Below are 15,145 nucleotides of genomic sequence, written 5' to 3' on the forward strand. Positions count from 1 at the left end.
TTTATAGCCAATCTCCACTCCTTCCTTAAAGTTTTATTCCAGGTAGCAATATGCCCAGCTGAAAGATACTTCCCAGGTGCCTTTACTGCCAATACTGTGGTATATTCATGAAGGCAGCTCTGCTGTATGAAATCTTGTCCAGCTGGTTATGGATGTGCTCAGGAACACTAACTCACCTAGCGCTTCTTTCACACTTCAACATGGCCCTGAGATTGTGGGTGGCTAGTGATATCTATGTGGAAGGTTTTGGGTGGTCATTCTGAGAAAGCTTCTTAAAGGAAGACTACTCAGCTGGAAAGTATACCCTTTTAACATTCCCCCTTCCTAATTCTTCCAGCCTGGAATGTGCACATGATGGTGGGAGGTTGCCCAGCTGTCCTGGACCATGAGACAATCTTGAGGATGGAAGCCTGCACTAAGATGATATAGTAAAAGGTAAAGAAGCCTGGGTCCTTATTCACTGCAGAGTGCCTGCATCTAATTATATATGTAAGAGAGACTAAAGCAACTGTCCTGTTTAAGCCACTTATTTGGATTGTCTGCATATGCAATGGAAACTAAACCTAACTAATAAATACAATTTTTATTAATAAAGTGTTTTATTTTAAAATAAATTCCCACCTATTTAAAAATAAATTCCCTATCAACACAACCTATCTGCCCTCAGGGTGCCAGTAATTTCTGTTAGTATTGGCTAACTCCAGAGGATACTCTTCAGCCTTTATCTTAATGTTCCTGAGGCATTTGACACTGTTGACCCCTTTCTTCTTGGACCATTCTTCTTCCAGGCACCAAACTGAGGAGAACCTGATAAGGCCTAAGATATTTCTGCTTCCACTCTCTCCTCTTTTATCTGTCTTTACCAAGTGATGCTAAAGTTAGTCTGGAAATATAAAAATAAAAAATAGGAAAAACACAAGGCTACAATAATTAAAGTAAGAATAAGCTGATAGATGAATAGAATAGACTGGGAACCGAGAAGTAAACCCAAATCTTGTTCTCAAACCCAAGTTCCTGTGCCCCACGAACAGTGAGTTTAAACAAACCAAAATGTCAGAGTTTGGAGCAGAGAAAGGTTTATATTGCAGGACCAAGCAAGGAGAACGGGTGGCTCGTGCTCAAAACCCCTAAACTCCCCAATGGTTTTGGAGGAGAAGTTTTTAATAGGCAAAGTTTGGGGTGAGGCCTGCAGGGTGTGTGACTTTCTTCTGATTGGTTGGTGGCGAGGTAACAGGGCAGGCAGTGCTCCAGAAATCTTGTGTTCAGCTTGAAGTTACCATCCTCCACCTGGGTGAGGACCTTAGTTCTGGCAGAAGAACTCAAAGATGTTGTCATGTATATTCCTTGAGGAGGAACCAGGACCCTGCTCCAAGGGTGCACTATTGTTTCGTGACTGCTCTTCCTTTCCTTCTTCATTCCCTCCCTTCCCTGATTAGCAACTTTTTGAATCTGCTCTTTAGAACTCAGGGAAGCTCAAGGAGGCTGAATGAAGTCTATGGACACAGGAAGGGTTTGTACCAGGGAGGGCCCCACAGGTCCTGCCTCATTTCACAGGGGAAAAGAACAAGTTGTTAATAAACATGTGGAAAGAAGTTTAACTCACGATTAATAAATTAATGTGATGTTGCTTTTAATTTATGAAATGAGTAAAGACTAAAAAGCTCAACAATACTCAGTATTGGTGAGAACATGAGGAAATAGGCATTCCAGTATACCATGAGAGGGTAAATTTGGAGAACATTGTTGAGAGCAACTTAGTAATAGCTTAAAAAAAACAATTTTAATGCACATACTCTTTGAACCATCTACTCCTCTTCTCTCCCATCTGTACAAAGATGATTGATTGGACTTCCCTGGTGGCACAGTGGTTAAGAATCTGCCTGCCAATGCAGGGGACACAGGTTCGAGCCCTGGTCCAGAAAGATCCCACATGCCGCGGAGCAACTAAGCCCGTGCGCCACAACTACTGAGCCTGTGCTCTAGAGCCCGCGAGCCACAACTACTGAGCCCACATGCCACAGCTACTGAAGCCCGCGTGCCTAGAGCCCGTGCTCCACAACAAGAGAAGTCACTGCAATGAGAAGCCTGCGCACCGCAAGGAAGAGTAGCCCCCATTTGCTGCAACTAGAGAAAGCCTGTGTGCAGCAACAAAGACCCAACGCAGCCAAAAATACATAAATAAATTTATAAAAAAAAAAAGATGATTGACTGTATAAGGATTGTCATTATAGCATTGCTTGCATTTGTAAAATGCTGGAACCAATATAAATATGCTTCAATAGGGGACAAGTTAATGAAAATACTATTCAGGCATACAATGGAATATTATGCAGGGACCAAAAAGAATGAGTTAGATCTATATATACTAATATGGAAAGATGTCTGAGATTTATTCATTCATTCATTCATCCATTCATTCATTCATTTAAGTGTTTGTTGAGGGTGTACCATGGCTCTCTTTTAGGCTCCAGGATACAGCAGGGAACAAAAACAAAGTTCCTGGGCTCATGGATTTGCTTTCTAGGGAGAAATATGGACAATAGACAAGCCAAGAAATAAATATGTAGTATGAAAGATCCATGAAGAAAAATTAATCAGGATATGGAGGATGGAGAGTGATTGGGGTATTATTTTATATTGGGTGGTCAGAGGAGGTTTCTCTGATGAGGTAGCCAAATGGCTGCTGCAGTTTTGAGTCTCAAATCTATATGTCATTGGGCATTTATCCCAGAGAAGTGAAAACTTAACGTTCACACCAAAAGTTTGCATAAAGCATTATTCATAATAGCCAAACTTGGAAACAGTCTTCAGTAATGAGTGGTTAAACAAATTGTGGCACATCCATATCATGGAATACTTTTCAGCAATGAAAAGGAATGAACAACTGAAATACACAACTTGGATGGATCTCAAGGGAATTATACTGAGTCAAGAAGGTCTGTCTCGAAATGTTATATTCTGTATGATTCCATTCATAGCATTCTTGAAGTGACAAAATGATAGATATAGAGAACAGAGTAGTGGTGTATGGTTTATTGAGAAGGGGGAAAGGAGGTGTCTGTGACTATAAAAGGGATCCTTGTGATGGAACAGTTCTGTATCTTAACTGTGGTGTTAATCACATGTGATATCTACACATGATGAAACTTCATAGAACTAAATACACACACACACACAAGTGCATATAAAAACAAGTGAAATCTGAATAAGGTTGGTGGATGATATCAATGTCAATTTCCTGATTGTGATAGTGTACTATGCTTATGTAAGATAGTAACATTGGAGGAGATTAGGTGAAGAGTATACTGGGTTTCTATTATTCTTACAACTATATGTGAATCTACAATAATCTCAGAATAAAAAGTTTTAAAAATTGTCTGCACATCACAACTTCCATGTCTTGTCTTTTTCCAGTCAAACAAAGCCCTGTGTTTTACACTTAAGGGACTAATCACCAGTGACAAAGGAACACTATGTGCTGCTTGGCTTACATTTGGCTTTTACTACCCATCCCTGAACCAGTTAATGTGGCAAGGGGGCTAAGATGATACTCAACAGGTCAATGCCAGCCAAGACCCATCCTTGAAGTCAAAACTCTGCAGACCTCCTGGGTACTATGCAGTGGACTAGACTGGATGCTAGTGAAACATCCACAAGATCTGCTACATCACCTTCCCCTATTCTGACTGTTTAGTCACTTGGGCCCTATATCCTTTACAGTTAGGTTCTCCTGCATATGATAGGAAAGCCCAAGAAAGGGTTTTTATCTCCCTCATGTAAAAGAAGACCAGAAGAAGGCAATTCAGGGCTAGTATGGCAGATACGTCATCCTTAGTGGTTTAGTCACTTTCTGTTTTTCTGCTCCATCATTCTTGGGCATGGTACCTAACCCTCAAGATCATGTCATAGTCCAAGATGGCTGCTGGAGTTTCATAATCCAGACAGGATGGAGAAAGGACAAAATGTCACTTGTCCCAAATAACTGAACCCTCTTTTTAAAAATGGTGGCCATTTAATTCATTGTCCAAACTTGAACACCTTTGAGATAGACAGTGGGTGCTCTTAATAATTATACAAAAACAGCAGGTGGAAATAGGAAGTATCCCAGATAAATCAAGGCAAATCATCACTGTGTCTTTGAAGGCTGTCCTATTCAGAAGATTCTTCTACTCCACAATAGCTTTTCATTTACGAGCGTAACTTAAAAATAGTCCCACTTGGTCAGGGCTATGTTTCTCCTAGCCCAGCACTTTGATTCAAATATGGTGAGAGGGAACGATGCTGTCCTAGACATCATGTGAAACATGGCCAGGGCCAAACCCTCCTTGGCCCTCATCCTTTCCCTCTCTCCTTCATTTTCCAACATCTTCCCTCAGTCAAAAGCCAGAAGTCCCTATGAAACAGACCTGAGAAGTATGTGTATGCCCCATGCTGAGTCATCTCATGAGCTAAACTCTCAGTTGTGTTCTGAGGGGACCACCAGGAATAATACTCCTATCACTAGGGAAATTCCTAGTGCTTAGAGGTTACCTCCCAGAAGAAGACAAAGGCCAGACGTCTCTTTAGATGATGCCAAATTCCTGACTACACAAATACCAAGAACACAGGATGATAAAACCTTCATAAAAATATGAGAACTGTCTCAAACTTAGTGTTGACAAAAAATTAATAGTCAATCTAAGAAAGAAATAGAAAATTTTATTTGAGCCAACCTGAAGATTATAACCCCAGAGTCTCTCAGAAAGCTCTGAGGACCACTGGTTAGAGGTCAAAGTACAGTTATATACATTTTTGAGACAAAGGGTTATACATCAGATGACATACTGACAGTTTACATAATCCAGATCTACATGTACAAAGCGAGTAGAGGGTCATCTTGAGCCTTTACAAGATTAAGAAGGAATGTCATCTCCTGAGGAGGTCTGGTTAATGCAGATGCACTATATACACTAAAGGGGAGGGAGGAGGCCCAAACAGGCAGAGAAAAGTTTTATGTTTAAATTTTTCTTGCCTTGCCATAAAATATGAATTTTATTTCATCATTAGTATAAGTAAAAGCCTGCTCTTCGTCATTCATTTTATCCCAGCTTGGAAGAGCATTTCAGGGTAGCTTGTGAAAGGAGACAAAGTGGGAAACACCATATTCCCTTCCTTTTCAGCGTCTTGCTGTTTTTGCTCTCTCATTGACTTGGAGATGATGGATGGCTGGGGAGGGGGATGCAGAAAGCAAAATGGAGGGTATCACTACATCCACAATTAAAGAACCCTGGAGAGAAGTGATCAAAGGACGCCCAGTAATATGGAGGCCTTTCTGCTTTGGGGTGAAAAGTGGGTGGATCTTTTCCACCTTTTGAAGTTTATACCGTGTGCATGCCTTAATTATGCAAAACAAACTAAATTAAAAAATAAGGACACAAATGAATTCTCAAGTATTTAAATCACTTCTTTCTGCACAGAGAAATGGATATTCTGTTTTAAATTTTAAACTTTTAAAATGGTTTTCCTTGATCAGAAGAATGACTTTTGTTTCAGAAATTTACTTTTTGATTTTGAAGAATATTGGCTCATTTATAAATAAGGTCTGAAATTTCTTTTAACAGTAAAAAATCATGAGGTATCTCATTCTGAGATAGTGGTCTGTTCATTCCACATCCTCTGAAATTTTCCATTCTAAGACAGCATTTATCTTGCTATTTTAAAATATATTTACTATTCAAATCTAGGTTTTGGTCTAGTTGAGACTATGTGAGAAAAACAAGGAGTGAGATGCAAAGTTGTTATAAAGAAAAAAATTGTCAAAAAAATTAATTTAAAAAGTATGGTACATGCTACAATGTTATTGTCATTATTTGTCCTTTTAACAAATGTGTATACTGATGTGAAAAGATATCCAACTTATGTTGTCATGTTAAAACAAGTTGCGGTACATTATGTAGAATAAATTAATTTTTTTGTAAAATTATAATATACTAATGTAAATACTGAAACAATACCAGAGGAATATAAACAAAACTAATAAGTGCGTGGTGTGCTAGAAAGACTTGGAGGAGAGGATAGATTATGAGTGACTTTTTTACTGTCTAGGTTTTTTTTTTTTTGGCTGTGCCATGCGGCTTGTGGAATATTAGGGAGTCCTAACCAATGGACCACCAGGGAATTCCCTACTTTTTAGGTTATACATTTCTGCAATACATATTTTATTTTTACTAAAAGCACATATTATTTTGTTAGCAGAAAATACAGTACAGATAATTTAAAAGTTACAAAAAAGGAGGGGTAGTTATAGAGAGCTAGGCAAGAGACTACAAAGGGTTACAAGCAAAGAACTCAAGGCATATGCTCTCTGACATTTTTTTTCTTTCAAAGTTTAAAACTCTAATACTTTATTGTATGGTTAATACTCTTTTCAACTACCTCAAATCCTTTGTGGCACCTATAAGAACATTAATAATTAAACTATTGGGAGGATATTGACAAGCTGTGAGAGAAGCTGTTTTGGAATAAGTTTAGGAGTGACTACGTGGAAGAAAATTTGGACAGGCAGTACTGATAAATTTGGCTAGATAAATTCATGAAAACAAAGCAATGGCGATAAAATTGCTTGTGGAGGACAGACTCTGCGTCCTGAACCCTTATAGGAGGGAGGTTCCATTGAAGCTTTGTGAGCGTAGGAGTGGCATATTGATGGTGCAAGCCATAGTAAAGGCAATACCAATCAGGAAGACCGATTTGGGGGCTATTGCAATAATGACACAAGAGGACATTAGTGCGGTAAGAGCTCATAGAAACGCAGGAATGGGCAGGTAAGCAGGAAAAGAATCAGGACTCATTGCCATTCTCAGCTATTTCTATCGAGAATGAAGCTGAAACAGCAAGGAGGAGAGAGTCATCTTAAAACAGAGAAATTAAGAGGTGTGCAGTCATGAAGTGAGCAGGAAGCAGAGAGAGAGAGTAAGACGTCTGATAAAGGAGAGGAATTTGCTTGCACTTTGGGAAGAGAGCTCCTTCTGAACAGGTGTGGCTTTGTAGTTTTCTGATCATCTCCCAGCAACCCCACTGAAACAGAACTCATAGGGCAAACTCTCAGCATGGACTACTATGGATCTAAAGGAGGACTGAGAATAAAGACGAGGGGGAAAAAATCAGGAAACTTTTAAGAATAATTGATTTGCACCTATTCTTCCTCTTATTCTTTCAGGTTGATGGAGAAGGAGAGATGGGTGTTTCATTTAATAAGAACCTATTTAGAAGCTAGTATATACTGGGCTCTATTCATTAAAGCACAAAATCCTTCTAGATTCTACAAGGTAGTGCTAGTATCATGATCTCTATTTTATGGCTGGGGAAATTGTTAACTAAATTGTCTAAGGTCACAGAGTCAGTGAATGACAGAGCCAAGACTAGAATCCAGGTAGACTGGCTCCAGACTCTAAGCTCTAACCACTACAGTAAGTGGCCTCTCTATCTGACCCAGGTCTCTGCTAGACAACTTTTTTATTTTAATCAGATACCAGTATTGCTGAGTTCATTTAATTCTCATAACAACATTCCCTGGTGTAGGTTATTACTTTAGTGACCAGTGTAAAGAGTCCTAGATTAAAGAACAATCTAAGACATGATACAGGATAGGAGAATTCAAGGCATACTCAGGTAATGCTGTCGCTGAAAAATGTGATTATCTTTAGTCGTTAAAAATTTTTTTTCTTGGCTGCACCGTGCGACTTGCAGGATCTTAATTCCAAGACCAGGAATCAAACTGGGCCCCAGCAGTGAAAGCACCAAGTCCTAACCACTGGACTGCCAGGGAATTCCCTGAATATTACTTCTTTTTGAATTGGCAATTAGCTTGCCGACATTTAACTGTCTTCCATTTCCTGAGGATAAAATCTTTGGAAACAGTGGGGGAAAAAGCTAATCTGACCCATTCTTTCAAACAACAAGGGTTTGGGGGATTTCGCTGAATACCAGCACTTTGATAGGAGCGGAGGGTGCCTGGTAAATACCCTCTGCTTCCTGCCCTTATGAAGTTTACAGGCCACTGGGGCTAGGTGGGGGCAGGGATGGTAGCTACTTCCAGGATGGTCACCATCAGTTTCTTTCCTCTCCATATGCACGTGACATGCATCATTGAGAGGTGCAACCTATTCTTGCCTTGAATCTGGACTTGCCTAGAATGCTCTGACCAAGAGAGTATGGCAGAATGATTCTACACTGATGCTGGGCCTGGCCTACAAGAGGACTGACATCTTCTGCCTTGGACTCTTAAGAGTCCTCAGCCACCATGGAAGACGTTTGTATTAGTCTGCTCTGGCTGCCATAACAAAACACCAGGCTGTGTGGCTCAAACAACACAAATTAATTTTTTCAGTATATTTTCTAGAGACTGGAAGTCCAAGGTCAAGGTGTCAGCTGGGGTGGTTTCTCCTGAAGCCTCTCTCCTTGACGTGCAGACAGCCACCTTCTCTCTGTTCTCACAGGGCCTTTCCCGTACACGTTTTTAATGGTGTTTGTTGTTGTTGTTGTAGTTGTTTGATCGGGCTAAGTGACTTTACTAGAGAAAGCCAGGATTACAAAGGACTTGAGGGTTGGTATTGGGGCCCTTCTTCATGCCAAAGGTGAACACAATATTTACAAAGCCCTAGTTGTACTGCATACACCTCTTGGCCCGGTCCATCTTCTTTTTCTCCTGTTTGGCCACCTTGGGAGTCTGACCTCTTACTTTCCCAGCACCGGCCAGGGAACCATGGACTTCACCTCTAAGCACGTGGCTGGCTACCTCCAGAGTGCTCAGAGCTTCCGCCCCACACTGACCCGCGGTAGCCTCACCCTCTAGGCTGAGGATGCTCCTGCCAGGAGCACGACTTGAGCGATGCCCTCCAGGGAAGCTACATGAGCCTTGATTTGGGCGATCGTCTCCTGGCCCGTCACCTCGAGGGTGTGTAGCTCTTGGGCGAAGACACAGAACTACACGTCGCCCACTGAACCGTGGGCACCACTGCCGCTACCGCGAAGACGGAGTCGTGAAGAAAGAGCTTTAACGGCGTTTTTTGATGAACAGAAGTTTTTAGTTTTGATGAATTCCATTTCATCAACTTTTTTTCTTTTTGGTTACTACTTTCTGCAACTCACATCCACATCCAGTCTTCATGCTCTAGGCCCTTAAACCCCACTCACCATGCCTCTTTCTGGTCTATACTAACTCGCCGGTTTTCTCCCCAGGTCTACACTGGCTCGCTCACTTCTTCCCCGCTGAGCTCCCGCCAATTCTGTTGGTTTGCCAGGCACCTCCTCGGGAACAGAGCCCGCGCTCTGTGTCCTTTCTGGGAATGAATAAAGGGAGTTCTCTCTTGTCCAGTCGGGGGTCGGTTCCGGGTTGTTAGGATCCTTGAGCCTCGGTGCCCCGGGGCTTGCAGGGAAAGGCAGAAAGAAGGGAGAGGAGAGAAATGCCAAATTATACCCCGGATTGAGAGGAAAGCCTCGCGAGTTCAGTCAAAATTGCTGGCTCTACTGAGAAAAAGGTTAAGTTAATTTTTACGGATTTACATTCCCATTTTTTCGCATAAATCCTAGACTGCAAAAGAATTTCACAGCTCATGGTGAGTGCACTTTCAGCACAATTGCAGATTTTACTCATTTGGGAAATCACTGTCGGGCTGTCAGGATGGCCGAGTGGTCTAAGGCGCCAGACTCAAGCTGTAAGTCTATAAAGCTTCCTTCACAGAGAGGTTTCTGGTCCCCGAATGGGGGCGTGGGTTCGAATCCCACTTCTGACAGACTGTTTTTTCCTCCGGCTCTAATCGCAACCACTTTCTCAGCCATTTTTTGTTTCCATTCATTCTTCTCTCTACTTTCCCTTTTACAACCCTAACGACGGACCCTCAATTAGGAAAAGAAAGACTCTTTCTTTTCCGTTTTGGTTGCTACTTATCACGGATCACGTTTTGCTCTGCACTCTGGTTTGTTCATTAAGGGCGCTTTTACTAAACGCTCGTTAACCCTGGGGAGTCCTGGGAGAAAAATGAGTCTGGTGGGAACAGAAAGACATGTACACAGACTCGGTGTTTATAGGCTGGTCCTGAGCGCACGGGCCATTGGGACCGTAGTCTCATGCCCTTTCTCACTGCCCGAACCCATCAAAAACTAAAAGTGCGGAAATTGAAAGCAGCGTGGTTCACTCTGTTACAGAATTGAGATGTGAGAAGAATAGGAAAGGTTCCACCGAGATTTGAACTCGGATCGCTGGATTCAGAGTCCAGAGTGCTAACCATTACACCATGGAACCTCCTGTATGCAGATACTTCTACACTGTCCATCTGATTTCCTTGTGCTTTCTATTTTTTTTTTTTTTTCAATTGAGGTATAGTTGATTTACAATACTATATTCGCTTCAGGTATACAACATAGTGATTCAAATTTTTTTATAGATTGTACTTCATTTAAAATTATTTTATCCTTGTGCTTTTTAATTAAAAAAAATTTTTTTATGAGAGAGATGTATAGAAAACAATTTAAAATGAAACGTGCCACTTTAACCAAAAGCTCTGCCTCTTCTCCCTAATTGATTTGTTTGTTTTCATTTACGGGGGCGTTTTTTGGAGGGATGGAAAATCTCTGCTCTTTCAGCCGAAGGGCGATGGAGAAGCCAAAAGCAAGGATGGGAGGTGGGTGGGAGGGGACTTTCACTGATTGTTTCCACTGAGTCTGCTTCCCAGATTTCTTTCCCTTGATGTCAGGGTCAGGGCAGGATCCTGATCCAAGAAGATGGATACCTCTGGAGGTTTTGATTTTGCCTTCATTTCCGACCCACGCAAAGGCAAATTGGATTTTAATCTTGCTGTTCAAAAGGGAGAAAAACATTAACATCTTTTTTCTACAGCTTCGCTTATTCATTCTAGGATACTTGCAGACGCCTCCAGAGCAACTTGGAGTTTCTTGGTGCTTCCTGCTTAGCTGTAATCATGGGCTTGCCATTTTAAAATCTGTCCTCCCTCTCCGAGATGCCTTAAGTGCAGGACCGGTTCTCATTCCTCTTTGACACCCTAAGGTCTGGTACATAGTAGAAGCTTAATCAATGGCTAGTTGTATGAACGCCTAGATGAAAGGTTGAATGAATGAATGCATGCATGAATGAACGAACGAGTGAATAAATAACCAGGTAGCCAAGCGCTGGACTTTTTTGAATGTTTCTTTTTCCTTCTCCCCATAGGCTAAATCTGACAAGTCTAAAGGACATGATTGTTGCTTTTTGGGGGGTGAGGGGTTCCTTTCCAGGTCCTAGCACCCAGATGGACATTCCAGTGTTCACATGGCCACACAAATGTGTCCTCGAGTGTGGATGGCCAAGAGAGGACGTCATAGTGCTGTGTATAGTCATTTATTTCTCTAAACTTTAACTTTACTAACATAGCATGATTATTTACCTAGTAACTGTTAAGAACAACATATAATAAAGAGATCATACACGTAGCATCACTGGAAGAAATACTCAGGTATAAATTACTACTTTAGTCAGTCTAAATATTAATTACTGGCCAGTCATTCTTCATGTGCCTCTGGTAGTCTCCCAAGGCTGAATTGCTTAGGAATCCCTGAATCATTTTCTGGCTTTCATCCTTTTGTTGTAACTCCATCCAAGCAAGGTGCCTGTCAAGAACTAGCTGCTCAATAAATATGGGTTGAAGTGAATATATCTTGTGGAAGGTGGAGAGGGAAGCAGTGAAATTCAAAGACTTTTGGCCAGGTCCCTATAGAGTTCTCCTAAGTGTCTATTCCTTCCCTCCATGCACATAAACTCTCCGTTCTATCTTCTTGAGTCTCCTAGCCTTAAAAGACAGTCTAAGTTATCTCAGATACAGCTGAATAATGGACCAAGTCGTTCTTCCCCAGTACACGTGGCACACTTTTTATTCCATGAGCCACAAGCTTATTTCTTAAAGAAAAATGTCCATTGGTTTTAAAATTACACCAGAACCTCAAAAGCCCACTATTCAATTATAAGCTTTAAACTGCTCTCTGAGGATAGGCAAGGCAGAAGGGGTATAAATGAATGTTTTTCAGTCTTAGCACATTTATATCCCAGGGAAGGGTAGGGAATATAGAGCTGGAAGATAGTACAGATGGCCGTGGGTTGGTTTATTTATTTGTGAGTTTGGAGTTCAGAAGACTACACTTTTCCCTTGGAATCGCTCATGTTTGGTTCATAAATATTGCAAGGTGAACGCAAACAAAGACTGCTGAGGGGGATGATTGGGGGAAGAGATGACTGGTACCCACGATCCAGAAGCAATCTGATCCCTGGCAATCTGCGCAAGAATGATTTGCTGTAACCTGGTAGCAGAGCTGAATCCAGAAAGAGCAAGTCAGTGTGGCGTAATCAGAGTCAAAAACCAAGTTTAGCTGGAGTGTCCCGTAGAAATGGGGCTTCAGAACACATGACCCTACCTCAAACTGAAGACCTCAAGGTCTTCCTGGATCCTCAGCTCTGTGTACCTTGCTCATTTCACAATTAGAAAGATATTCTTTCATGTATTTATATATTTATTCACTGATACTTACTACAAATATCTATTTAGTTTTCATGATGTGGGGAAGTGAGAGAAATATGGTTCTATATCTGACAAAGCTTATGATGTATGGGGAAAAGCAGATGATTACACAAAAATTTCCAAAAGTTATGGTAAATGCTAAAATAAGTGATGGATCAAGTGATAACAGAGCATGGCCAATGCATACCAACAGGAATACCCAATTAAGGGCAGGTAGCAATGAGGAAAGCCTGCCAAAGAAGGGGCGGCTGAGCTGAGGCCTGCTACAGGCTCCCCAGCACGTTCCATTTCTCTTTCGTGGTATTTATCAGACGGGGATTTTTTTAAACGATTCATTTGTGGACTCGGGAATTCACTTATTCGACTTATGAAATAGATATCTACTCATCCTAACAACTCAAACAAAAGTGCCTAAAGTAGAATTTATAATCTCCCCCTTCCCTATCCTCTGACACTGTTATCACTGGAAACATTGAAGTGTGTTCTTCCATACATTGTACTGTTGTACTGTTCTTTATTTTGGTAACTATATATCTACAATGTCATTCATAGTTCAGTTGCATTCTTTACCGTAGAAATTGTATCATCTTGGGGCCATTATGCGTCTAATGCTTGTCTTCTCTACACTGCACCAGGGCAGGGACCCTCTCCTTTGTTGCCTTCCAGATCCTCAGTGCCTAAATGTAATTCTGGAGGGAGAGATCAAGGGAGGCTTCCAGCAGAGAGCAACTACCTTGCTGAGGTGTAGAGGATAAGAAACTTTGAGGGCAGAGAGAATTGCTTGGAGCAGAGGCTGAGGGCGCCCAACGGAAGACGCAGAGACGCGCGCCGTGAGGGGGGAAGCGCCTCTAGACCGTGTGACCTGAGAGGCAGTTGAGTGGCTAGGCGAGGCGCCTTGCGTGGAGTGGCCACAGCTCAGATCAGCATAATTAGGATTCAAAATGTGAAATGAGAAGGCTTTGGGGATGTTGAGAACCGCGGCCGGGCAGGACCTGTCTCCAGTTGCAAGTGGATTCAGGGAGACTGACACCTACTCACTGGTCCACCACTTATTGAATAAGGTAGTAAGTAAGAACTGCTGTATCTACGGGGCCTAAGTACCTAGTAGGTAACACATAGTAGGCGCTGATTTCTTTTCTTTTCCTTTTTTTTTTACATAAAAGAATGAATTAAATGAAGGTCTGTTTTACGTTCGATACTATTGGGTGATGAAACTACAATAACGGAGTAAGTACCACGCACAGTGGATGCTCATTAACATTTTGTTAATTGAAATAATCAGTTGAAGGCCTATCATGTGATGAACACTGTTTTGGGGGACGGTGCATATGGGTGTTATCTCTGGCCTCTGGGAAAAGCAGCAGTGGTAGGAGAGGAACCTACCTGAACTTGGAGCCTGTGAGAACTGTGTATATTGGACATGAAAGAGTACCTACTCAGACAAGCGTGAGGTGCAAAAGTACATTGGCAGCGGCGGGATTCGAACCCACGCCCCCGGAGAGACTGGAGCCTTAATCCAGCGCCTTAGACCGCTCGGCCACGCTACCTCCGCCGAGTTATGATTTTTACATGCATGTCATCTGACCCAAACTGCGCCCGTTTCAGGTCTTTTTCTCTCCCCCCCTCCCCACCCCTGCCCCCGCCACTCTGAGCTGTCTCCGCGGGCCCTTCCTCCAGCGTTCCCCTCTCCACTCCCAGCACAACCCGAGAACCCCCTGACCCCTGACACTTTGCTTTCTCATGGCTCCCAGGTTCACCGTGAACGGCGACGGCGCAGGTGGCGCGCAGGAGGCTCCTGCCCCGTCTGTCATCAGCATAGGAAAAAGGAGTCACGCAGACTGAGAGTTCCAGTGGATGCTGTGGGCTCCAGATCCACTTGGATTTCAGGGAGTAAGCCCCCGGACTTCAGGAGTGAGCAAATCTGGACGTTTGGTTTGAGCCCGGGAGCTGCCAAGGAGAAATGAGGAAAGAATCTTGAGGCCCCCTCCCTTCCTCGCCCTCCTTCATCCATCTCAGGAGACCAAGCTCCTCCATGGAACCTCACGAGGGAGGCAAAGAGTGCGGTCCTTGTTATTTGAGTCTTGTTTGCCTTTCAGAAGGTAGCCCATCTCCACAGCCTCCGGTCATACCGAACAGACTGCAAAGTCCGCACTCAGTTGACCTCACCGCCCCTAAAGTCTTCGCAGGAAAGTTTGCAGGGGAAACGGGGCTGGGCCGGTAGTCTGGCCCTTACCTTGTTCTGTGTGGCTTTGCCATCCAAACTTCTAATATTTTAGACGCGAATTAAACTATGGTTCCGCCTTCCTTTGAAGCACTGTGATTCAGAGAATTCTAAAATGATTCTTTTAATAAAGTTGGTAGAGGTGTTGTGTAAGCGGCAGGAACAGTTGCCTCCTTAGCGCAGTAGGCAGCGCGTCAGTCTCATAATCTGAAGGTCCTGAGTTCGAACCTCAGAGGGGGCAACGCAAATTCTTTTCTTCCGTTTGTGTTTAAAAAAAAAAAAAAACATTCGGAGGAAATTGCTTTGATGAAACTAAACGGGAATTTTTTTGTTTAACAGAACCATGTAATGTTCAGACACAAAATAGTAATTTTCAGTA

At 42.4% G+C, this 15,145-nt stretch overlaps 4 non-coding genes and 1 pseudogene across 4 annotated transcripts; 2 read left to right on the forward strand and 3 right to left on the reverse strand.

The window, feature by feature from the left end:
- Positions 1 to 8,551: 8,551 nt before the first annotated feature.
- LOC132374333 (ubiquitin-like FUBI-ribosomal protein eS30 fusion protein) lies at positions 8,552 to 10,796 on the reverse strand (annotated as a pseudogene).
- Positions 9,656 to 9,773, forward strand: TRNAL-CAA (transfer RNA leucine (anticodon CAA)). The gene is made up of 2 exons: positions 9,656 to 9,693; positions 9,728 to 9,773. It is a non-coding gene; the product is annotated as a tRNA-Leu (tRNA).
- Positions 10,211 to 10,282, reverse strand: TRNAQ-CUG (transfer RNA glutamine (anticodon CUG)). Its single transcript has one exon. It is a non-coding gene; the product is annotated as a tRNA-Gln (tRNA).
- A 3,214-nt stretch (positions 10,797 to 14,010) lies between the features above and the next one.
- TRNAL-AAG (transfer RNA leucine (anticodon AAG)) lies at positions 14,011 to 14,092 on the reverse strand. The gene has a single exon. It is a non-coding gene; the product is annotated as a tRNA-Leu (tRNA).
- Positions 14,093 to 14,934: 842 nt separating this feature from the next.
- TRNAM-CAU (transfer RNA methionine (anticodon CAU)) lies at positions 14,935 to 15,007 on the forward strand. The gene has a single exon. It is a non-coding gene; the product is annotated as a tRNA-Met (tRNA).
- The last annotated feature ends 138 nt before the right edge of the window (positions 15,008 to 15,145 follow it).

Source organism: Balaenoptera ricei, chromosome 11 (genome assembly GCF_028023285.1).
Source record: "Balaenoptera ricei isolate mBalRic1 chromosome 11, mBalRic1.hap2, whole genome shotgun sequence".
NCBI classification, from domain to species: Eukaryota; Metazoa; Chordata; class Mammalia; order Artiodactyla; family Balaenopteridae; genus Balaenoptera; species Balaenoptera ricei.